A 24,466-nucleotide genomic window follows, 5' to 3' on the forward strand; every position below is an offset into this window, starting at 1 on the left:
TGTGCCATGAACTTTACCACTTACCACTTGCTTGACTCTGGGAAAGTTACTTCACTGCGTTGTGACTCAGTTTTCTCATCTGTAAAATGGGGACACTTATAGCAGCTACTTCATAGGTTACGTGAGACTTAAATAAGATGGTGCTTACAAAGTGCTTAGCCCAAAGTCTAGCACATGGTAAATCTTCAGTTAATACTAGCTATCAACTGCAACAATAACAACAACTGCTACCATTAGTGCAATGACTATTACTATTATTATTATTGTTTGAGATAGGGTCTCACTCTGTTACCCAGGCTGGAGTGCAGTGGCACAATCTCAGCTCACTGCAACCTCTGCCTCCTGGGTTCAAGCAGTTCTCAGCCTCCCGAGTAGCTGGGATTATAGGCACATGTCACTACGCCTGCATAATTTTGTATTTTTAGTAGAGGCGAGACCACCATGTTGGTCAATTTCGAACTCCTGACCTCAGGTGATCCACCTGCCTTGGTTTCCCAAAGTGCTGAGATTATAGGCATGAGCCCCCGTGCCCAACCCAGACTATTATTTTTTTGGTTGGCTTGCTCCTGTGTGTAGTACAGGGTCAGGCACACAGTAGGTGCTTAGTTTTAGTGATGAATGAATGAACAAATAAATGAATGGCTTCTACTCTGATACATGGCAATCGGCTTCTTTGAAGTCATGTTTAGACATTTCTTTTTTTATTTTGAGATGGATTTGCTCTTGTTGACCAGGCTGGAGTGCAGTGGTGTGATCTTGGCACACCACAACCTCCACCTCCTGAGTTCAAGTGATTCTCCTGCCTCAGCCTCCTGAGTAGCTGGGATTACAGGTATGCACCACCATGCCCAGCTAATTTTTTGTATGTTTAGTAGAGATGGGATTCTCCATGTTGGTTAGGCTGGTCTGGAACTCCCAATCTCAGGTGATCCATCCACCTTTATATAGAAACAAAGGTCATAGGAGGCAGACTATGATCCTTCCATTAGAAGATTTATAGTGGCCTCCCAAAGTACTGGGATTACAGGCATAAACCACTGTGCTCGCTCTAGACATTTCTCATAATTAGATCAAAACAAGAATAATCAACATATAAGAATCTCAGTGCATTTAAATATTAGATTCACCCTCCTGAGTGATTGTTTTCTGTTTCTTTCTTTCTTTTTTTGAGACAGAGTTTTGCTCCTGTTGCCCAGGCTGGAGTACAACGGTTCAATCTCAGCTCACAGTAACCTCTGCCTCCCAAGTTCAATCGATTCTCCTGCCCCAGCCTCCAGAGTGGCTGGGATTACAGGCAGGTGCCACCATGCCTGGCTAATTTTGTACTTTTAGTAGAGATGGGGTTTCACCATGTTGGTCAGGCTGGTCTCGAACTCCTGACCTCAAGTGATCCATCCACCTCAGCCTCCCAAAGTGCTGGGATTATAGGCATGAGCCACCACGCCCGGCCCTTAATGATTGTGTTCTGTGTCTGCAGTCCTTCTTCTGAAAAATAACCCCTGGTGTTGCTCTTTGCCTGAGTCCTTCAGAAATGCTGCAAACAGTAAACAAGCAACTCCACTCCAAGGAGGTGAATCATATGCTGACGGGATTGCATTCCACATCAATTCTCATGTCATATTTGATTAATTTTGTATCTAGCTTCATTACATCTCATCCCTCATTTCAAAGGTGCCCTTCACAGGGGACACTGGAAGAAGCAGAGAGGAGAGACCAAGCAATGGACATACTGCTGCAAAGAGTTCATGGGGGTCCCAAACAGGAGCAACTGAGATTTAACACCCTCAGAGCCTCACCTCTGCTCATGAGATGAGCTCTCTGCTGGTACTGCAGCATTTCCCAAGCTTGAGTCATGGTGCCCCAGCCACCATGAGACAGCCACTTTACACACCATTAATCAGCAGAGTGGCTGGCAAATGCTGACCCACTTAGCAGTGATACCCAAGCAAGTGACAGCTACTGGAGCTGACAGGATCTGGCCGGAGGGCACACATATTCAGGCAGGCCGTCTGGAGCTCTCTGAGTTCTATGTAGGTTACTGTGAAGCTGAAGGTGAGAAATCCAGCACCCTGGCCAAGGATTGCTTAAATGGGTCAGGGCAGGATTTAACTCTGGCACACCTGAGTTCTGGGCCCTTTCTCACTAGTGCTGATGATCTCCTACTTCCCATTCCTCTCTTTCTACCCATGTCTTACTACACCTTGGAACTCAGAGGATTCATCTAACATTTATTTAATTTCAAATAATTTGTTGAGTGGTGTAGCAGAAACCTCTGCGGTTTACGTTCTGTCCGTCCTGTTGGCCCGCCTCTAATTCCAGTCGAAGCTGTGTGCATGTGTGACCATAGCTATGACTATGGATGGAGGCTGACCCTGGATCCTGGCCTCAGACCTCCTTGTAGTCATGGTCACAGACTGAGCCCTCATTTTGGTCACAGACTGAGCTCTGATCATGGTCATGGCCTGAGCCTTCCTCCTGGTCACAGGGACAGTCTTGATTCTGGTCACAGACTGAGCTCTAATCATGGTTGCAGACTAAGCTCTGATCGTACCAGAACACAGTGAGAAAGAGATTGAGGAAGGCTCAGCTCAGGCCACCCTCACTTCTGCAGTCACAGGTGGGAGCCATGCCCTCTCAGTGGGATATGAGCAGTAGAGGAGTCAGGGCAAAGGCATTCTGCATATGAACAAAGATAGTGCCAATTACGGCAGCTTGCATTCTCAGGTCCTTTACTTGGAAAAAGCCACTGTGGTTTCAGGCACAGCCTAATGAGGTTTTCAGAGCTGTGTCTTATTTCCTTTAGCACAGAGGTTATTGTGTTTTGCAGGAAAATTAACTGGCAATTAAATTTCTGAAAAAGTGTTTGAAACTCCTACAAGCTGTGCCTCATTGTTTTGCAAGATTGGGTACACAATGTAATAATTTCGTCTGCAAATTAATTTCCTCTTACTCACAGCTTCTGATGTAACTGCAATGTCATTCATTTAGTCGTTCATTCATCCCTGGATTCAGTGCACATTTACTATGTACCTCATGGCGCACGGGGCACTGTGGGGAAGGCAGAGGTGTGTTTCTGCTTCCTGGGAAGCTCCCTGTCTAGAAGGCAGGCAGGATTTTCTCAGAAATAAAGGTCACAGGAGGCAGACTATGATCATTCCATTAGAAGGACATTTATAGTGATTTGGACTTCTAGGTTTAGGAGGAGGAAGAGATAATTCCCGACTTTGTCTCAGTGAAGGAAGAATAGAAAGAAAGCTGAAAGTAATAGGAACTAACATTGACTCAGCACCTGCTGTATGCCAGACTCTGTGTCAGGTGTTTTGCATCTGGGATCTCATGTAATCCTTAGAATCGTCCTATGAGGTAGTGTTATCACCCCCCTTTACAGATGAGGAAACTAAGGCTTAGACAGGTTGGGTGACTTGCTTGAGGTCATATACCCAGCAAGTGTTGGAGTCTGTTTTGGAACTCACAGCTGTCTGATTAAAACATTTCCCACTAAACATGCTAAATGCTCTAAGAATCACTTCTTTGCCAAATGCTTTGTAGCCTTCCACTTCCCATCAGCACAAATGAAGGAGTTAGAGAAGGTTTAGAGGGGAGCTCTGCCAAGGCCAGAATGACATCAAACGTGCTCTGAAGAAGAAAGCGGCTGGGACTGCAGGAGAGATGGCTACGTGGTCACTTACTGAATGTCTACTATGTGTCTATGTAGTGCTTTCCATACATTTTCCCATTTAATCCTCACATACACTCTTCAAGGTAGGCATTACCAGCTGCATCATTTTTCCTGTTGTTAAGGAAATGAAGACTTAGGGAAGCTAAATGATCGTTCACGGTCACACAAGTGGTAAATGGTGGAGCTGTGATTCATGCTCAGGTCTTGACTCTGAAGTCTGACTCTTCTTTCCTTTCTTTTTCTTTTCCTTTTTTTTGAGATGGAGTTTCACTCTTGTCACTCAGGCTGGAGTGCAATGGCGTGATCTTGGCTCATTGCAAACTCTGATTCCCAGGTTCAAGCAGTTCTCCTGCCTCAGCCTACCGAGTAGCCAGGATTACAGGCATGTACCACCATGCCCGGCTAATTTTTGTATTTTTAGTAGAGATGGTTTCACCATGTTGGCCAGGCTGGTCTCAAACTCCTGACCTCAGGTGATCCACCCACCTTGGCCTCCCAAAGTGCTGGGATTATAAGCGTGAGCCACCGTGCCCAGCCCTGACTCTTTTCATCCTACTTTGCTGCTTTTTCTGTGGTGTGGTGTATACCCAGCCTTGAGGCATGGTGGACTGTTACAAAATATACGTTGCAGGTCGTTCTTAGGAATTTCAAGATTAGGTGTAAGGAGAAGGGATGTCTTGTCCCGAGGCTCAAGCCCTAATTGTGGCTCCTGTCCCCAGCTGGATCCTTAGCCAGAGCCAATCATCTCATCCACCTCTTCTTAAGAGGCCTAATCTGTCCCACGGCAATTACTAACACCTGGACATAGATGGTATGTTAGTCCTACCAGTGGCCTTCCCCTGAGTGGCAGACCTTCACCTGTCCACCTCCTGGATAACTATTTTCAGATGATCCTGGGAGTGGGAACACAGCATGGACAGATGAAATTATCACCTCCTGCCCTTCCTAATGGCCCCCATTTCAGTGAATGGCACCCTGTGAGATCCTTTCTTTTCAAATCCTTTCCTCTCTGAAGCATATAAATAACTTGGTGACTGCATCCTGTGTTTCCTTCCAATGGTTCCCTTGCTCCACCCCCACACCACTGCCTTGGTTCAGGCCTCATGCCTCCTCTCAGGTGGTTGCCCGCCTTTAGTGTTGCTCTGGCCAGCTCCATACTGCAGCTGGAGTGGTGACTGCAGGCAGCGTGTGCTCTGAACCTGTGATGTTCCATCACCTATGACAAGTTCCTTAACCTCTCTGTGTCTCTTCCTCCCTGTAAGTGAAATGAAGATTACAGACCCTGCCTGGTAGGGTAGCTGTGTAAATTACACAAAATCATAAGGGTAAAGCGTATGGAAAAGGATTTGGCTCATAATAGACACTCAATAACTATTAGCCAATGTGATTACTATTTAGGCAGACCAAATGACACTCATTCTGCTCAAAGTCTTCTGATGGCTCCTTATGGCTTCTGGAATTAAATCCAAGCTCCTTATAGGACTTTAATCTGGCTCTGACCATCTCTCTAGCATTATATCCTGATATCCTGGAGCTCATCCCTCACCCCCACCTTTACCTCTTGTCTTGCCCCAATATTTTTTCTACCTTATTTTTGTATGTATTTATGGTGTATGATATGGTGTTTTGAAATATGTATAAATTGTGGAATTTTCCAACTTATACTTCCATCCATATGGATAGAAACTCGGGTTTCCAGGATGCAGCACAAAGAACAGGGAACCAATGTCTTAGTTCAATCTGCTATAACAGAATACTATAGACTGGGTGGCTTGAACAATTGGAATTTATTTCTTATAGTTTTGAGGTCTGGAAGGCTGAGACCAGGGTGCCAGCATGGTTGGGTTCTGGTGAGGGCCCTCTTCCTGGTTTACACGTGGCTGAGTTCTCATGGTGTCCTCACATGGTAGACAGAGAGCACAGAGAGGAAGCAAGCCTTCTCACATCTCTCCTTATGTGGGCACTAATCCCATCATAAGGGCTTTACCCTCAATGCCTAAACACCCCCCAAAGGCTCCATCCCTAAATATTATCACATTGGGAATTAGGATTTCAACGTATGAATTTTGGGGAACACAAGCATTGCATTCATAGCACCAAGGCTGAGCCCAAGATATTTCTTGAACTGAGGAGATGGACTAAGTCTTGGAGAGCAGGACAGATAGAATACTGGAAACAGCTGCACAGAGAGAACTCTGAAGTGCTTCAGAGGGCTCAAGACTTCAGTGCAGAACTCATCAGGGCCTGCATGTGAGAAAACTACCTGGGGCCAGGGAAAGCCCATTCAAAAGGGTTAGAGCCTTGAAGATGACAGAAAGGGCCCAATTCTTCTTCAGAACAACATGTGACCATGCATTACACAAACAACGCTTCAAAAGTTGAATGAATTGGGCTACAGAGGTTTGTTTCATTCTCATATTCACCTAACCTCTTGCCAGTTGACTACCAATTTTTCAAGCATCTCAACAACTTTTTGCAGGGAAAATGCTTCCACAACCAGCAGGATGCAGAAAATGCTTTCCATGAGTTTGTTTCAATCCTAAAGCATGGATTTTTATGCTATAGGAATAAACAAACTTATTTTTCATAGGCAAAAATGTGTTGCTTGCAATGGTTCCTATTTTGACTAATAAAGATGGTTTCATGTGGGTTTCATACCAGGGATACAGGGATGGTTTAACATCTGTTATGGTTAATATTGAGTGTCACCTTTGGGATTGAAGGATGCAAAGTATTGTTCCTGGGTGCATCTGTGAGGGTGTTGCCAAAGAAGATTAACATTTGAGCCAGTGGACTTGGAGAGGCAGAATTACCCTCAATTTGGGTGAGCACCATCTAATCAGATGCCAGTGCAGCCAGGATAAAAGCAGGCAGAGGAATGTGGAAGGACTAGAGTCTTCTGTCCTCCATCTTTTTCCCATGCTGGATGCTACCTGCCCTCTAATATCAGACTCCAAGTTTTAGCTTTGGGTTTCTTGAACCTTGAACAACAGACTGAAGGCTGCACTGTTGGCCTCCCTACTTTTGAGGTTTGGGGACTCGAACTGGCTTCCTTGCTCCTCAACTTGCTGGCGGCCTATTGTGGGACCTCACCTTGTGACTGTGTGAGCCAATACTCCTTGACGAGCTCCCCTTTATATATACATCTATCCTACTAGTTCTGCCCCTCTAGAGAATCCTGACTGATGCAACATTCACAAGTTAATAAATGTAATACACCACATAAACAGAATTAAAAACAGAAACCACATGATCATCTCAATAGATGCAGAAAAACATTTGATAAAATCCAGCATGACTTTATGATTGAAACCCTCAGTAAAATCTGCCTAGAAGGGACATATCTTAAGGTAATAAAAGCCATCTATGAGAATCTCACAGCCAACATTATAGTAAATGAAGAAAAGTTGAAAGCATCCCCGCTGAGAACCGGAAGAAGACAAGGATGTTCACTTTCACCACTTCCATTCAACATAGTAATGGAAGTCCTAGGTAGAGCAACCAGACAGGAGAAAAAATAAAAGGCATCCAGATTGATAAAGAGGAAGTCAAACTGTTGCTGTTTGCTGATGATACCACTGTATACCTAGAAAAACCCTAAAGACTCATCAAAAAGCTCCTAGAACTAGTAAATGAATTCAGCAAAGTTTCAGGCTACAAAATTAATGTACACAAATCAGTAGCTCTGCTATATTCCAATAGTGACCAAGCTGAAAATCAAATCAAGAACTTAACCCCTTTCATAATAGTTGCAAAACAAAACAAAACAAAACACCAACTTAGGAATATACGTAACCAAAGACATAAAGACTTCTACAAGGCAAACTACAAAACACTGCCAAAAGAAATCAGATGACACAGACAAATGGAAACACATCCCATGCTCATGGATGGGAAGAATCAATACTGTGAAAATGAACATACTGCCATAAGCAATCCACAAATTCAATGCAATTCCCATCAAAATACCATCATCATTCTTCACAGAACTAGAAAAAAAAGATTCAAAAATTCACATGGAACCAGAAAAGAGCCCATATAACTAAGCAAGACTAAGCAAAAAGAACAAATCTGGAGGCATCACATTACTCGACTTCAAACTATACTATAAGGCCATAGTCACCAAAACATTGTGGTACTAGTATAAAAATGGCCACATAGACTGATGGAAGGGAATACAGAACTCAAAAATAAAGCCAAATGATCACTCACAAAGCAAACAAAAATATGAAGTGGGGAAAGGACACCCTATTCAACAAATGGTGCTGGGATAACTGGCAAGCCACATGTGGAAGAATGAAACTGATCCTTGTCTACCACCCTAAACAAAAATCAACTCAAGATGGATCAAGGACTTAAATCTAAGACATGAAACCACAAAGATTTTAGAAGTTAACATCAGAAAATCTCTCTAGACATTGGCTTAGGCAAAGACTTCATGACCAATAACCCAAAAGAAAATGCAATAAAAACAAAAATAAATAGATAGCACTTAATTAAACTAAAAAGCTTCTGCACAGCAAAAGGAATAATCATCAGAGTTAACAGACAACCCACAGAGTCAGAGAAAATCTTCACAATCTATACATCTGACAAAGGACTCATATCCAGAATCTACAACAAACCCATACAAATCAGCAAAACCCAAACCAAACCAAACCAAACCAAACCAAACCAAAACAAAACACCCAAACAATCCCATCAAAAAGTGGGCTAAGGACATGAATAGACAATTCCCAAAAAAAGATATACAAAAGCCCAACAAGCATATGGAAAAATGCTCAACATCACTAATTATAATGGAAATGCAAGTCAAAACCACAATGTGATACCACCTCACTCCTCCAAGAATGGCCATAATAAAAAAAATTAAAAAAAAATAGATGTTGGTGTGGATGCAATGAAAGGGAACACTTTTACACTGTTGGTGGGAATGTAAATTAGTACAACCACTATAAAAAAGTGTGGCTATTCCTTAAAGAACTAAAAATAGATCCATCATTTGATCCAGCCAACCCACTACTAGGTATCTACCTAGAGGAAAAGAAAACATTACACGAAAAAGATACTTGCACACGCATGCTTGTAGCACCACAATTCACAATTGCAAAAATGTGGAACCAACTCAAATGACCATCAGTCAACAAGTGGATAAAGAAACTGTGGTATATGTATATAATGGAATAGTATTTAGCCATACAAAGGAATGAATTAATGGCATCCACAGCAACTTGAATGGAATTGGAGATTATTATTCTAAGTGAAGTAACTCAGGAATGGAAAACCAGCTATTGTATGCTCTCACTTATAAGTGGGAGCTAAGCTATGAGGATGCAAAGGGATTAGAATAATATAATGGACTTCGGGAGCTCAGGGGAAAGGGTGGCTGGTGGTGTGGGTTAAAAGACTATACGTTGGGTACAGTGTACATTGCTTGGGTGAAAAGTGCACCAAAATCTCAGAAATCACCAGTAAATAATTTATCCATGTAACCAAACACCACCTGATCCTCCAAATCCTATTAAAATAAAAAATTAAAAGTTAAAAAACATGTGTTTGAGCCTAGTTATAATAATTTAAAATTCACGGGCCAAAACCGCAATTACTTTTGCACCAATCGAGTACAACTCCACCCAGTGAGAGCAGAATATACATTCTCTTCAAATACACCAGGAGGTCTTCCTGCAACCTTTCCTGATCCAGTGGCTTCGTGGCTGTGCAGCACCTCTGCACTGCCACAGTGGCTACTGGAAGGCCCAGTCCTGTGCTGGGGATGTTGCAGCTGCGGCTGTGGTGCATTTCTATTCCAAGGACGATGAAGGCTGCTGGTCTGCTCCGTCTTTGTTCACAAAGTGGATCCCTGGAAGGATGCCCACTCCATCCTGCTGTCCAAGAAGGAGGGTAGCAATCTCTACAAGATCCAATTTTACAGTGAGAAGCCCGAGTGCCTGGATGCCTATAGTAGGCACTGATGGAGGCAGCACTGTCCATGCTGCACCAGGATGAAGACCATCCCTGCTCCCTCATGGGCAACTGGAACTTGTGGTGTTGGGAGCAGGACCAGGCACTGCACTTGTGGAGGCTCTCAGGTGGCTACCCAGCCCCCATGGACTGCAGACAAAGAGTACCTGGAGGTCTAGAAGGGGTGCAGCCAGATGCTGCTGTCCAGGAGATACCAATTGCTAATTGACTTCAGCTTCTGGAATGAGCCACAGCCCAGAGGAAGCCCCAACATCTATGAGCTGGGGACATGCAAGCTCAAGCCAGGAACCATGAATCAAGTAAGGGAACAACCTGGCTCCTCCTAGCAGGTACCAGCAGTAAGTCCCAGCAGGAGAACCAGGAGGCGATGGTGGCTTCTCCCAAATAGGAGAGCTCCACCTGTGCATCATCTCTGGGCCTATGAAGACCTGCAGTCGGCCGGGCATGGTGGCTCGTGCCTGTAATCTCAGCACTTTGGGAGGCCAAGGTGGACGGATCACGAGGCGAAGAGATGGAGACCATCAGCCAACATGGTTAAACCCAATCTCTACTAAAAATACAAAAATTAGCGGGGCATGGTATTGTACATCTGTAGTCCCAGCTACTTGGGATGCTGAGGCAGGAGAATCGCTTGAACCTGGGAGGTGGAGGTTGCAGTGAGCTTAGACTGCACCACTGCACTCCAGACTGGTTATGGAGTGAGACTCCATCTCAAAAACAAACAAACAAACAAACAAACAAACAAACAAACAAACAAACAAAAAAGACCTGTAGTCTTGGGAAGAGATCCAAAGTGCTGCCTAGAGGAAGAAGGGCTGGGATGAAATGTCTATTATACGGTTCCCCTGGTGCAACACACGGAGTCTTGGATCAGGATCCTTTTGAAGATCTTATGTCTCCAGTGATGCGGCCAATACTTCTACCTCCTTCCCTTTCTCCCTCAGGGCAACCCTGGACAGAGGAGAGCCCCAGTCCTGCTGTCATGGTTTTCTCTTAGCTCTGGGAGAACTCTGAGGGTTCGTTCTTAGCTCAGACAAGGAGGAACTTGCCTAAGACAAATTCTAAGGACTAACAGCTCAGCCCAGTCTCTTCCTGCTTCCCCTCCTCCCTCCTTCCCCCTGCTGGAAGTAGTTCCTAACTTCTCTAAATGAAGCGTAACAATCTTCCAGGCCTGCTTACATCTTTTCCTAAGATTTCTCAGTCCCCAGCTATTACCACAGAAATCCTTGGTTTAGCTTAATTGCACAAAAGGAAGTGTGTCCAGCGGTTAGAGGTAGGGTGGGAGGGAAGGAGATCAGGCCAGGCCCAACCTGGATCCTCAGGAATTCCCTGGTCTCCACTGGGCCACCGCCACCGACTTGCTGGATAGTCTGAGCCAACTCTCGTCTGCTGGGGAAAATCCTGGAACTGCCAAAAAAAATCCCCCCTCAAATCAGCAAGGCCAGGAGGATGTCCAGACATTCCACCCAAAAAGGCAGGGAAAAAGAATGGGAACCAGGAAGGATTTAGGGGCAGGAGACAGACACATAACAGGAATTCAGAAGATAGAACTTGGAATTCAGAACTTGGGTTTAACTGCGGAATTTGGAATTTGGAATACAGAATTGGAAGATAGAGCAGAGGGGACAGAAGACCACTTGGGGAGTAGTTCCTAATACTAGACAGATGGAGAGTGACTGGGGTTGAGGATTTGACTGTGCAGTTCCAGTCCTTCTTTGCAGGGAGTCTCTCCTGCCCTCTCTCCTTCCTACAGGCAAGAGTATAGACAAGGGCGTGTGTTTCCCTCTCCCCGATTCCTTCTCCCTTACTTGACATTCTGTCAGCTCAACCTTCATCCTACAGGGTCATCAGGTGTGTGGATTGGGGTCAGTGACTCTGGGGGGTTTCATCAGTGAAAACAATAACTTATGAACCTTTGGGATAGCTCGATTCTGCCCCTCTTCCAGGAAAACATACGCTGGGGTCGCTGATGGAACCAACTAAATATTTACTATAAAAACAAAACGAACAAAAAACAAACACACCATGCACTTTTGTCAAGATATGCCATACTCTGGCATTTAAAACAAGTCACAATAAATCTAAAGGGATTTGGTTCATGCCAAGTGGAACCCAATGGATTAAATTTGACCCCAATGGATTAAATTTTATCCCAATGAATTAAATTATAAATCAATGACAAGAAGCTCTCTGAAAAAACCCTCAAATGTTTAGGAACTAAATAGCATACGCTGCTGGTGGAATGTCAAATGGTACAAATACTCTGGAAAATAATTTGGCAGTTTCTTTTTTTCTTTTTTTGAGATGGTGTCTTGCTCTGTGGCCAGGCTGGAGTGCAGCAGTGTGATCTTGGCTCACTTCGACCTCCGCCTCCTGGGTTCAAGAGATTCTCCTGCCTCAGCCTCCCGAGTAGCTGGGACTACAGGTGCACCCACTACACTTGGGTAATTTTTGTATTTTTAGTGGAGACCAGGTTTCATCATGTTGGCCAGGATGGTCTTCATCTCTTGACCTCATGATCCACCCACCTCAGCCTCCCAAAGTGCTGGGATTACAAGCACGAGCCACTGTGCCCGGCCAGCAGTTTCTTAATTCAACTTCTAGACATTTATCCCAGAAAAATGAAAGCATATGTCTATACAAGGACTTGCACATACATGTTCCTAGCAGCTTTATTTGTAATAGCAAACAAAACCTGGTAATAGTCCGAATGCCCATCAACAGATGAATGGATAAACATTGTGGTACATCCATGTAATAGAATACTACTCAATAATAAAAAGGAATGAACTATTAATACAAGCAACAACAGGGATCAATCTCATGTTGAATGAAAGGAGACAGACAAGAAGAAAGCAAACACTTTAAAATCCATTCATATAAAGTTATAAGAAATAAAAGCTACTTGATAACGACACAAAGTGGACCTGTAGTTGTCCAAAGAGAGATGTCAGGGAGTGGCGGGAGGCAGAAATTATAAAGACGCACGAGAAAACTTTTGGGAGTGATGAATTTGTTCACATCTTGATTGTGGTGGCAGTTTCCTGGCTATGTACAGTACATATAAGTTAAATTATATACCTTAAGTATGTGTGACTTATTGTATGGCAATTATGCCTCTAAAAGCTGTCTAAAATATGATGGAATATTTTTTATCATGGTAAAATATACAAAACAAAATTTTCCATTTTAATCATTTTTGTTAAATTTTAATTTTTAACTTTTATGCATACATAGTATATGTATGTGTGTATATATATATATATATATATATATATATATATATATATATAATTTTTTTTGTTTTGAGAGAGAGTCTCACTCTGTCACTCTGTTGCTTAGGCTGGAGTTTAGTGGCAAAATCTTGGCTCACAACAACCTCCGCCTCCTGGGTTCAAGTGATTCTCCTGCCTCAGCCTCCCAAGTAGCTGGGATTACAGGCAGACACCACCATGCCTGGCTAATTTTTATATTTTTCTTAGAGCCAGGGTTTTGCCATGTTGTTCAGGCTGGTCTTGAACTCCTGGTCTCAAACAATCCACCTGCCTGGGCCTCCCAAAGTGCTGGGATTATAGGTGTGAGCCACCATGCCTGGCCTACTTTGTATATTTATGGGCTACATGACCTATTTTGATACAGGCATGTAATGTGTAATAATCACATCAGGGTAAATGGGAATATCCATCACCTCAAGCATTTATCAATTTTTTTTGGTGTGTTGTCAAAGACTCATTTTAACCATTTTAAAGGATATGGTTCAGTAGCATTAGCAGATTTACATAGTTGTGCAACCATCACCATCATCCATCTCCAGGACTTTTTTTTACCTTCCTGGACTGAAACTTGGTCTGACAAGGAGCTTTTGTCCTAAGTAGTAATAGAAAGAGTTAAAACAGAAGAAGTCAGGGGCATATGGTTTAGCTGCTAAAAAACAACATTTCCATGGCATTTTAAAGGTATTTGGAATCAGAGCTGTTGCTCCTGGAGGAGTAGGTTCCCAGGAATACTGGGACACAGAAAGGAAGTGACTTGGAGTCCCATCTACTGGGCAATCAGCTCAAAGCCCACATCCCTGAGGGAATGTACATGCCATTTACAGGTTACCCTCCTCAAATGGGGCTTCTGTGCCTCCTGGAAATTTAGGTAAGCTTGGCTCAACCCTCCCAAGTTACAGCCCTTGAAAACTCACGACTTTCCTCATGATCCTGGAGAATTTCTGATGGCCTAATTCTTGAGTCTATTCTTGTCAGCATTGGAGAGTGCAGCCTCCTGCCATCTGGGATAAAAACCCAGTCTGCGGTGGTTTCCACTAAGATTGTTCCCAACAGATGATTCATGGGTGTGGTGGACTTGCTCAGGATTTGAGGGGTCTCACCAGGCTCCCCAGAATCTTCATCCATTTCACTGTGCCTCTCTCTTTCCTCTCTCTTTTCATCTCTTTTTCAGGATCAACAGCCCTCTTCCCAGCATCTGAAGCTCATGTGAGCTTACTGTGTGGACCCACTCAGAACCCCAGAGTTGGAATAAAGACTATTTTAAACTGAAGACGTCTGAGACATTTGAGATTCAACAGATGCAGAAAAAAGCCTCCTCAGAGCTTCCCTTACCTGACTAAAAGCAGCAACTTTTAGTAAATGAAGCTACCATAAATGCCTTCTCTAGGGGAGTTTTATGGCCTTGAGGAAGATGGAAAGACCAGCTCTATCTGTATGAGAAAACATCTTCACACACTTTAAAAAATGTCCTGTGATTCTGAAAAAAAAAGTCTTTCCTAAAGAAGCCCATCTGTATTTCCTGGAGGAGCCTTTCCTCTCTCCTCCCTTTCCCCTACTAAGTTAGGTATGTAAGCCCCAAATTCTAATTATGACTTTGAGTTACTCATCACTGAACGCTCAGGCTTGCATAAATAAACTCTTCTCTCTTGCTGATCTGTCTTTTGTCCATTTAATTTACAGAACCCCAATCACTGAACCTAAAATGATAGAGGAAATGTTTACTTCTCTTACATTATTCATCTTCTGCCTCCACCTCCAGAGTCTCAGCTTCTAACCCAGGTAGGATCATCTAGGAATTGTCCCCACAAAAGTGTGTTCCCTAAGTCTACTGGGAATTCTTGCGCCAGTTGCTGAGAGAAGAAAAAATTTCCTTCCAGCTGCACAGGTATATAAAAAGCAGTCTGCTTGCTTCCGTGGGGGATGGGTCAGAATAAACCCACATTACTCAAGGAAATATTTGCATTTTTAGGCCAATCACCGTCCACAGATTCTCTGGGCTTAAGAAAAACTATTCCTTAAGGAGAGCACAAGAAGGAAATTGCAAAGCTTTTGTCAAAATGTTTGGCCACCAAAAAATTCCTGTTTGCTTAACAGAGACAGATGCATGAGTGCCCCAGCACTGTCTGTTCTCTGTGTTATGAGCCTCCCCAAAATAACAGACTCTTTCGGATTTGTGCTGGTGATTTGAGAATAAGAGACTTTAAAAACAGCTAGACAACCAGTTCAAGAGAGCAGATAATATATATGCAGCAGCCTCCCCCTCCTGCCCTAACTTCTGAGAAGTGACAGAAATAATTATTGTAACAAGTTCTCATTACCATGCTGGGAAGGAAGGAGAGATGCACTTGACGGACAGTAATTATGAGAAGCCCCTTAGACTGAGCAAGGAAACTGCAGTCAAAAATTGTCTGTAGGAGAGGAAGGATGCAAAAGATGGGCAAGGGTGCAAGGGTATGGCAGGCTAAGAGATTGTGATTCCAGGATGAGATAGGACCCTGATGCTCCCGATGGAATGATAGACGGGAGATGCTGCCCCTTTGTCAGGTAGCAAACAATGGAATGTCTTGTTTTAAGAGGAAGTAGCAGGTGTGGTTACTTGGAATGGAGAGGCACACCAGGACCTGGGGCGGCTGACAACTCCCAGCAAAACCAGGCAGCTCATGTGCCCAGATGATGAGTTAATGCCTCTCTACAGGTCTCATATCTCTGCCATAATCAAGAGAGAGGCTGAAGTATCTGCTTGGGTAGCACATTCAACCCCTTCTTACATTCAGGCTATTGTACATCAGTGTAGCTTCTCCAGCCTGATGCACAGAGACTTTTGCAAACAAAATAGGCATACAACCAGAAGCTAACAACACTTGAGGGAAGCCAGCCCCATGAAAGGGACATCAAAGTCAACATGTGAACTTACATGTGAGAACAGCATTAAAAATGCAAGTGGAGCAGGACCTTGGGTATGTTTAGTTATTATCCTTAGAAAGAGATAAAAAAGGAATACTATGCAGCCATAAAAAAGAATAAGTTCATGTCCTTTGCAGGGACATGGATAAAGCTGTAAGCCATCATTCTCAGCAAACTAACAGAGAAACAGAAAACCAAACACCACCTGTTCTCACTTATAAGTGGGAGTTGAACAACGAGAACACATGGACACAGGGAGGGCAACATCACACACCAGGGCCTGTTGGAGGGTGGAGGGCAAGGGGTCGGAGAGCATTAGGTCAGATACCTAATGCTTAAGAAAAACTATTCCTTAAGGAGAGCACAAGAAGGAAACTGCAAAGCTTTTGTCAAAATGTGGGGCTTAAAATCTAGATGACAGGTTGATAGGTGCAGCAAACCACTATGGCACGTGTATACCTATGTAACAAACCTGCACATTCTGCACATGCATCCCAGAATTTAAAGTAAAAAACAAACAAACAAAAAAAAAGCCCAAAAAACAAAAAGAAAGAGATGAGAAAATATTGCCCTAAGAATCAGTCTGCTACTCCCATGTTCATATCAGCATTATCCTCAATAGCAAAAAGGCAGAAGCAGCCCAAGTATCCACTGATGGATGAGTGGAGAAACCAAAATGCCACATTCATACAGAAGAATGTTCAGAAGAATATTCAGCCTTAAGAAGGAAGAAAATCCTATCACGTGGAGGAACTTGAAGAACACATTATGCTATGTGAAATACATCGGTCACAGAAGGACACATACTTTATGATTCTGTTTATGTAAGTTACCTAGAGTAGTCAAATAGAAAGTTGAAAGGTGATTTCTAGAGCCTAGGGGGAGGGGAATATGGGGAGTTGGTGTTTAATGAAAACAGTTTCAGTTTGAAAGGATGAAAAGTTCTGGAGATGGATGGTGATGATGGTTGCAGCCATGTGAACAAACTTAATACCACTGAACTGTACTCTTAAAATAAGGTGGTAATTTTGTGTTATGTTTTACCATAATTAAAAAAAGAATCAGCTTGATAACTTGGAAATAAAAAAAAAGTCACGATTGAAACTTAAAAAAATAGAAAGTTGAGCAGATTGGCCTCAGCCGAAGTGTAAATTAGTAACCTAGAAGACTGAACTGAGAACTTCAGAATACAGCACTGAACGACCAACAGAAACGCTGGAAAAAAGACTGATGCACATAGCATCACTTTAGAATTTCTAACATCCCTAGACTAGAAATGTCAGAAGGACTCTAAAGGATTATTAAGTATTACTTAGGAATAGTAGGATGCAAAAAGCTGTGGCTTAATAAGACATAGATTACTTAGCTACCAAAGAAGAGTACAGAGGGAAGGAAGTCCAGAGCTGATGCGATGGCTCCCCAAGTATCATCAAGGACCCTGATTCCTGTCTTCCTGCTTGGCCAGCGCAGCACATGGGATCTTCAAGCTCATCTAACGATTAAAAACTGCTGCTGGAGCTCCAGCCACTACATTTGTGTTGCATGCAGGAAAAAGAGAAACTCCAGACCTCCCCAGTTAACTCAAATCCCTTTAAGTAGGCTTCCCAGAATTCTACAAAACACTTTTACTTAGATATCATTGTCTAGAATTTAAACGCATGGTTACATTTAGCTTCAAAGCAGACATTCTTCACGGCAATGTGTCCTGTGAAAATCAGTATTCTGTTTCTAAGAAGAAAGGAGTGAATGGCAATTGAGGAAGACCACTCGTAGTAACTATCCACCCCACCCTACTCCAAAATGAGAGAATGAAGAGGAGACAATACACAAAATAAAAATACAAGTAAAAAAAATTCCCAGAAGAACAATATGATTCCTCAGACTGAAAGGGTCCACCAAGAACCAAAATGGGATGAATGCAAGAAGACTATTGGACATATAGTAGTGAAATTTCACAATACCAAGGATCATGAAAAATCCTAAAGGCTTCTAAAGAGTAAAAAACAACCAGCAATTCTCTATAAAGAAAAGATGAGCAGACTGAGTAGATAGATATCTATCTTTTCATTAGCAACAAGGGTTGCAAGGAAGTGGAGCAATTTCTTCAAAGCTAAGAACGAATAAGTAATTTGAACTTAGATTCTATATTTAAGAACCTAGTATCCTTCTATTCAAGAGCAAAGGTGAAAAAGTATTTTAAAATATACAAGGAACTGTATCACCGATAGATTTACCAGAGTATGTCATTCAGGTTTTAGGACTGCCAAAACTGAAGGTGACTTCCATCTCTGGGATAAGTTTTGTTTTAATTCTTAAACAGCAAAAATAGATGAAAGCTTTGGAAAATGAAGAGATAGAAATCAATCATTTGAATTGTTGATTTTATTTTTATTGAGGTTCCTTTTTCTTTTATTTAGGTTTCTTTTAATTTTATTTTTTCTTTTTATTGAGAGTTCATTATATATTCTTGATAAACATCCTTCACTAGACACATGATTTACATATGTTTTCTTTCAGTCTGTGGCTCATCTTTACCTTCTTTTATCAGTGTCTTTCAAAGAGTAGACATTTTTAGGTTTCACTAAATACAATTTAACAATTTTTTCTTTATGGGTTGTGTTTTTGAGTTGTATCTAAGAAATCTTCACCTAACTCAAACATTTTCTCCTATTTCCTCTGGAAGTTTCATAGTTTCAGGTTTTACATTTATGTCTATGCTCCGTTGTGAGTTAATGTGCATACATGGTGCAAAGTATGAACTGAAGTTTGGTATTTTTGCATACGGCTATCCAATTGTTCCACCATTTGCAGGAACAACGATTCTTTCTCTAATATTAAGTAATAATCAGCTATCACCACATTGTTGACCACCTTTGATGGTGATTTCTTTTGTTCCCCCACAAATATCCATGAGGGTCCCAAGATGAAGACAGCTCATAGACAAGTTTGCTGGGCAAAACTGAGAATGGGTTCATAATGGAGAGACGTTCTCATCCTCCTTTTATGCTCCCTGAGGAAGACATGATGGAAATGATGGTCTTATCACAGTTATTCCTTTTCTCACCTGAGAATGGAGGGACAAGTTCTGTGTATTCACTAACAGAGTCAATGAACTGTCTACAAGCATACTCTCTGGGCCCAGGTAGAGATTCCTTATAAGAATTTAATAGATATTATATGTTTCCTTCCCTTCTGCTTTTATCTTCTTCTTCCTTCTTTCTTCTTCCTTCTTCCTCCTTCTCCTTCTCCTTCTCCTTCTCCTTCTCCTTCTTCTTCTTTGCTTTTTGGCTTCTTGCTTTTTTTTTCTTGATGGAATTTTCAGAACCTTGCAATGCTTCAGTAACAATAGGTATAATTTATTAATTATGTCTTTTCCAAGGGAAATTGTCACAATGCTCACAAGTTCTCTGGGTTTTTAAAAATTAGGATTCCTCAATCATCTCCCACAACATGTGGGAGAAATCCAAGCAAAAGACAATGAACTGTAAGGAGCAAAGATGAGCACAGACACCACCCAGTTAAATACATTGCTTGATCTAAGGAGGTGGTGGTGATGAATGTGACAGGTGAAGGCTGGGGGAAATAAATGGGAGTTGGCTTTGGTCTTGTTTGGGCAAAGATTATAGATAACTTGAGTTTGGATACTGTTAGCATAACATAACATTGGTGTGGGCAAACATAGTGAGACCCTTATCTCCATAAAAAATTAAAAAAGTAATTGACATGGTGGCACGCTCCTGTAGTCTTAGCTATTCTAGAGGTTGAGGCAGGAGGATTGCTTGAGCCCAGGAGTTTGAGGCTGCAGTGAGCTATAAAAAGAAGAAATTAAAAAAAAAAAGAAAAATACAAGTTTAAGTAGACGTGTTACAAAGCTAAGACTAAACATTGGGAGAATAAATACAATATGTAAATTTCAAACTTAGAAAAAAAAATGAAGGCAAGTTTGATCAAATCAAACAAACCCAGAAAGGGGAAAATCAAGAACAACAAGAAGGTATGAAAAACACAAAATCACTTGGCGGGTGTAAGTCCAACTAACAATGATAATGTGTTAAATTTACTTATTAAAAGAGACTCTAAGTTGAGCAAAAAAACCCAATATCTGAATATATGTGATTTGCACAAGAAACTCTTAAAATGACAGAAGAATGTTGAAAATAAAGGGGTGAGGCCAAGTGCAGTGGCTCATGCCTGTAATCCTGGAACTTTGGAAGGCTGAGGTGGGTGGATCATGAAGTCAGGAGTTTGAGACCAGCTTGGCCAACATGGTGAAACCCCATCTCTCTGAAAATACAAAGAATTAGCCAGGTGTGGTGGTGCCTGTAATCTCAGCTACTAGGGAGGCTGAGGCATGAAAATCGCTTGAACCTCAGAGGATGAGGTTGCAGTGAGCCAAGATTGAACCATTGCACGCCAGCCTGGGTGACAGAGTGAGACTTCATTTTGGAAAAAAAAAGACAAAAAAAAAAAAAAAAAAAAAAAAGAAAAAGAAAATAAAGGGGTGAAAAAAATCCCAAATATTAACAAATAAATCTAGAATAGCAATATTAACACTAAGCAGAATGGAATTTAGGGTGAAAAGCATTATAAAGGGCAAACTGAAACACTGTTTATAGGTAAAAAGAAATAATCCATCGAGTAATGATCACAGTTATGAGCCGTTGTGTGCCAGCAACATAAATATGAAAATATTAAAGCAAAACCAAATAGAAATACAAGGAGAAATGCACAAAACTGCAACCACACATAAAGCTAAAACAGAAATGAAAGGAAAAATGGACAAAGCCTTATACTTCACTCATAAATTGGCATCTTAAATAGATAAAAATAATTAAGAAAAAAGATAATTTGTATAAAAATGTTTGATTTGGTAGTTTGGTGCCTACGAGAGAATATAGTTTTCAACTATATTACTTGTAATTACGTTTTAGATTAAAAAGTCAGCCCAAGTTGGGCCACAAGGAAATGACAGTAAATTTTAAAAGGCAGAAACAAGCCTCTTTCATGTGGCAAATTCAAACAGGCCATTTTCATATGCAAAATGCAATAGAATTATATATTCACAACAAAAAGATAGCTGAAGAACCTTATTACTTGAAAGGTTTAGAAAATCACGTGTAAATTTCTAACTACTTTTGGGTTAAAGAAGAAATCAAAATGTATTACAATTAAAATCTCTTCATATATTGATTTAGAAAAACATTATGGAGCAAACTGTGTTATAGATAAAATGGTATTCTGCGGAAAATCTAGAACCATAAACGCTTTTATAAAAATAAAAGAGAACTTAAAATCAAATAAGTCTTTCAGCCAAGAATTCGGACAAAAGCATAAAATAAAACTCCATTCCCTGTTTAAAAAGTCTCTTTGAACTAGATGGAATAGAAAACGTGCTGCATTTGGTAATGGGTATTTACGTGAGACCTAGGAAATATCACATTTAATGTTTTTGAGGTTCTTAGCACACACAGAACAGGATGCAGATGTTGCCTGTTGCCTCTCCTACTCAATGCTAGGGTTGAGCTCCTGGTCAAGGGGTCCTCAAAGCAGTTTGTCTATTGGGATCGTGTGGGAGTCCTAAAATAACACTGAGGCTTGCGTCCCATCCCAGTGCATCTGAGTCAGAATTCCTGGGGGTGGGGCTCAGGCACTGGTATTTTACACAGCTCTCTAGGTGGTTGGTTTAAAAACAATCCTCTAGCCTATGAAATGAGGTAAAGAAAATAAGTAAAAGCCATAGATACCAGAAAGAAAAAAAAAAACTATGTGATTATTTACCTAGAATATGGAAGAGAATTAACTGAAAATTGGAAAAATCAATGAGAGTTCAGAATATGATAGAATACAAACTATATATAAACAAATCAATAGATTTTCTATAGGTTAACAGTAATAAATTAGAAAAGGTAACAAAAATTCCAAATTATACTGAAAATAGCAACAACGAATATAAAATAGGAAAAAAACTATAAGAAATGCAAAAAACCTTTATGAAGGTAATTATGTTTAACAAAAGATGTCAGAAACAACCTAAGTAAATGGAGAGATTATACCATCTACATAGATAGAAACACTCAACTGTAAATAAGCTAATTTACTCTAAATTATCTATAACCCCAATAAAAATGTCACCAAAATTCCTCATGGAAATTCATAAGCAAATTCCAGAATTTATATGAAGGAACAGATATGTAAGAACAGCCAAGATAAATCTGAAAAAGGACATCAATGATGTCTAGTATTTTCTCCTTTAAACCAGCCATCCCCAACCTTTTTGGCACCAGAGACTGGAATAGTGGAAGACAATTTTTTCCACAGATGCGGTGCGGGAGATGGTTTTGAGATGAAAGTGTTTCACCTCTGATCATCAGACATTAGTTAGATTCTCATAAGGAGCTCACAACCTAGATTCCTCCCATTCACTTTTCACAATAGGGTTTGGGCACCTGTGAGAATTGAATGCCCAGCTGATCTGACGGAGGCGGAGCTCAGGAGGCAATCTGCACTATTCTGCTACTTACCTCCTGCTGTGTGGCCTGGTTTCTCACAGGCCACAGGCAGGTACTGGTTCCAGGCCTGGGGGTTAGGGACCCTTGCTTTAAACATCAAAATATATGGCATTAATAATCAAACCGTGTGGTATTAGTGCAGGAAAAAAAATAGATAAATGAACCAGAATAGGGAAATCAGCAAAAAATAATATATGGGAATTCAATATATGATAAAGGTGGCATGTGAAATTAGCAGAGGTTGGCCAGGCACGGTGGCTCACACCTGTGGTCCCAGCACTTTGGGAGACTGGGGTGGGTGGATCACTAGGTCAGGAGTTCAAGACCAGCCTGGCTGAGATAGTGAAACCATATCTCTACTAAAAATACAAAAATTAGCTGGGCGTGGTGGCGACAGCCTGTAATCCCAGGTACTCAGGAGGCTGAGGCAGAGAATTGCTTGAACCCGGAAGACAGAGGTTGCAGTGAGCTGAGTTTATGCCACTGCACGCCAGTCTGGGTGTCAGAGTAAGATTCCATCTCAAAAAACAAACAAAAAAAGAAATTAGCAGAAGTAGGATGAATATGTCAGTTTAGACTAGCTGTAGCTGAACATGACAGAAAACTCAGACAAATGACTTAAACAAGAGGAAGCCTTATTATTGGTCTTTTGCATAGAGGAGAGCTGGAGGTTACCGGTCCCTAACAAGCATGGCAGCTCCACGACCACTAGGAACCCAAGTTCTATCTATTGTCTGCCCCATCATACTTAATGAAGTACTTTCATTTTCAAGGTTGCTTATGATTGAAGATGCTTCTGGAGCTCCGACCATCACATCTACATTCCATGCAGGAAGAAGAAATAAAGCAGAGAAAAGCCAAAGGGCATGATTCTTGGCCGTCTTAGCCTTTCTGAGAGTTCTATTTAATGACGTGTGCTTATGTGATATTGGCTACCCCTACTTGCATTGGAAGCTAGAAAAGGAAAATTTTTGGCTGGGCATGTTGCTACCCCAAATAATAAAGGCATTCTACCAGTAAAGAAAAAAAAGGCAAATGGATTTTGGGTAGGCAACTAGCAGTCTGTCCAGTCTGTGTGATGTGCAGCAGGTCCTTCCTCAGACCCTGCTGCTCCTCATGAACTAGCGACCTGTCAATTTCAAGCCAATTGCTCTTCCCCACAAATACACAGTGAATTACCAGAGAGAAGAAAAAACAGATATACAAAAAAAAAAAAAAAAGACACCACAAAAAGGGAGAAAGGGTGTCACATAGAAATTACTATTATATAGTAATTATGATGTCTCTGGGCAGAAATGGTAAAGATTCCCTATTTTGAGAGTGAGGTAAACTTTTTGACTACCCAACCTGGCAGTGCCTGGCTCTATACTCTAGAAGAGGATGGCCAGATTAGGCAAATAAAAATATGGCCACCTAGTTAAATGTGAATTTCAGATAAGTGACAAATACCTGCTTTAGTACAAGCTGTTTCAAATATTGTATTACATACTAAAAATTTTATTTGTATATCCATCCATCCATACAATTCTGGAATTATAGTCACCAAACTGAGATCAGTGATATCTTTGGGGAAAGAACTTGAAATAAAAAGTGATGGTCAAGGGAAGTTTGCTTTACTTTATCTGTGATGCTCAAAATTTGTATTTGTACACTGATAATTATTCTTGTTTACTTGTATTAGGAAGACATAATAAGAATGTAAGAGGGTAACCAAGGTCTTGTTGGTGCTGAGGCTACAGACTAATGAATGCCGTTATGGCTTACATGGCCTCTGTAGTCAGGGTCAGTAGACCTGGTCTTCAGGCCACCACTGAGCAGCCACACCTGCTTTCTGAGACTCTCCTTTCACTTTGACAAAAAAAGAGGAGGGTGATGATACCCACTGAAGAGTTGTTGAGATCAGCAATGTAAATGTAAGACAATTTATGGACAAATGCTTTGTAAATTCTATTGGAGCATACAAAGTATGAAATGTAATTTATGATGTCGATCCTATTATGTTGTATAATTTATTATATAGTTGTACTGCAATGTGCCGCTACATAATTATGTTGTAATGTGTAGCATTTTGGAATATTGAGTATCAAATGTAGGCATGAAAGCAGAAGTGTCCCTTC

At 41.4% G+C, this 24,466-nt stretch overlaps 1 pseudogene; it reads left to right on the top strand.

The window, feature by feature from the left end:
* Positions 1-10,566, top strand: part of LOC101054398 (protein NipSnap homolog 1-like) — a 54,794-nt pseudogene extending 44,228 nt beyond the window's left edge.
* The last annotated feature ends 13,900 nt before the right edge of the window (positions 10,567-24,466 follow it).

This window comes from Saimiri boliviensis, chromosome 17, assembly GCF_048565385.1.
Source record: "Saimiri boliviensis isolate mSaiBol1 chromosome 17, mSaiBol1.pri, whole genome shotgun sequence".
NCBI lineage: Eukaryota > Metazoa > Chordata > Mammalia > Primates > Cebidae > Saimiri > Saimiri boliviensis.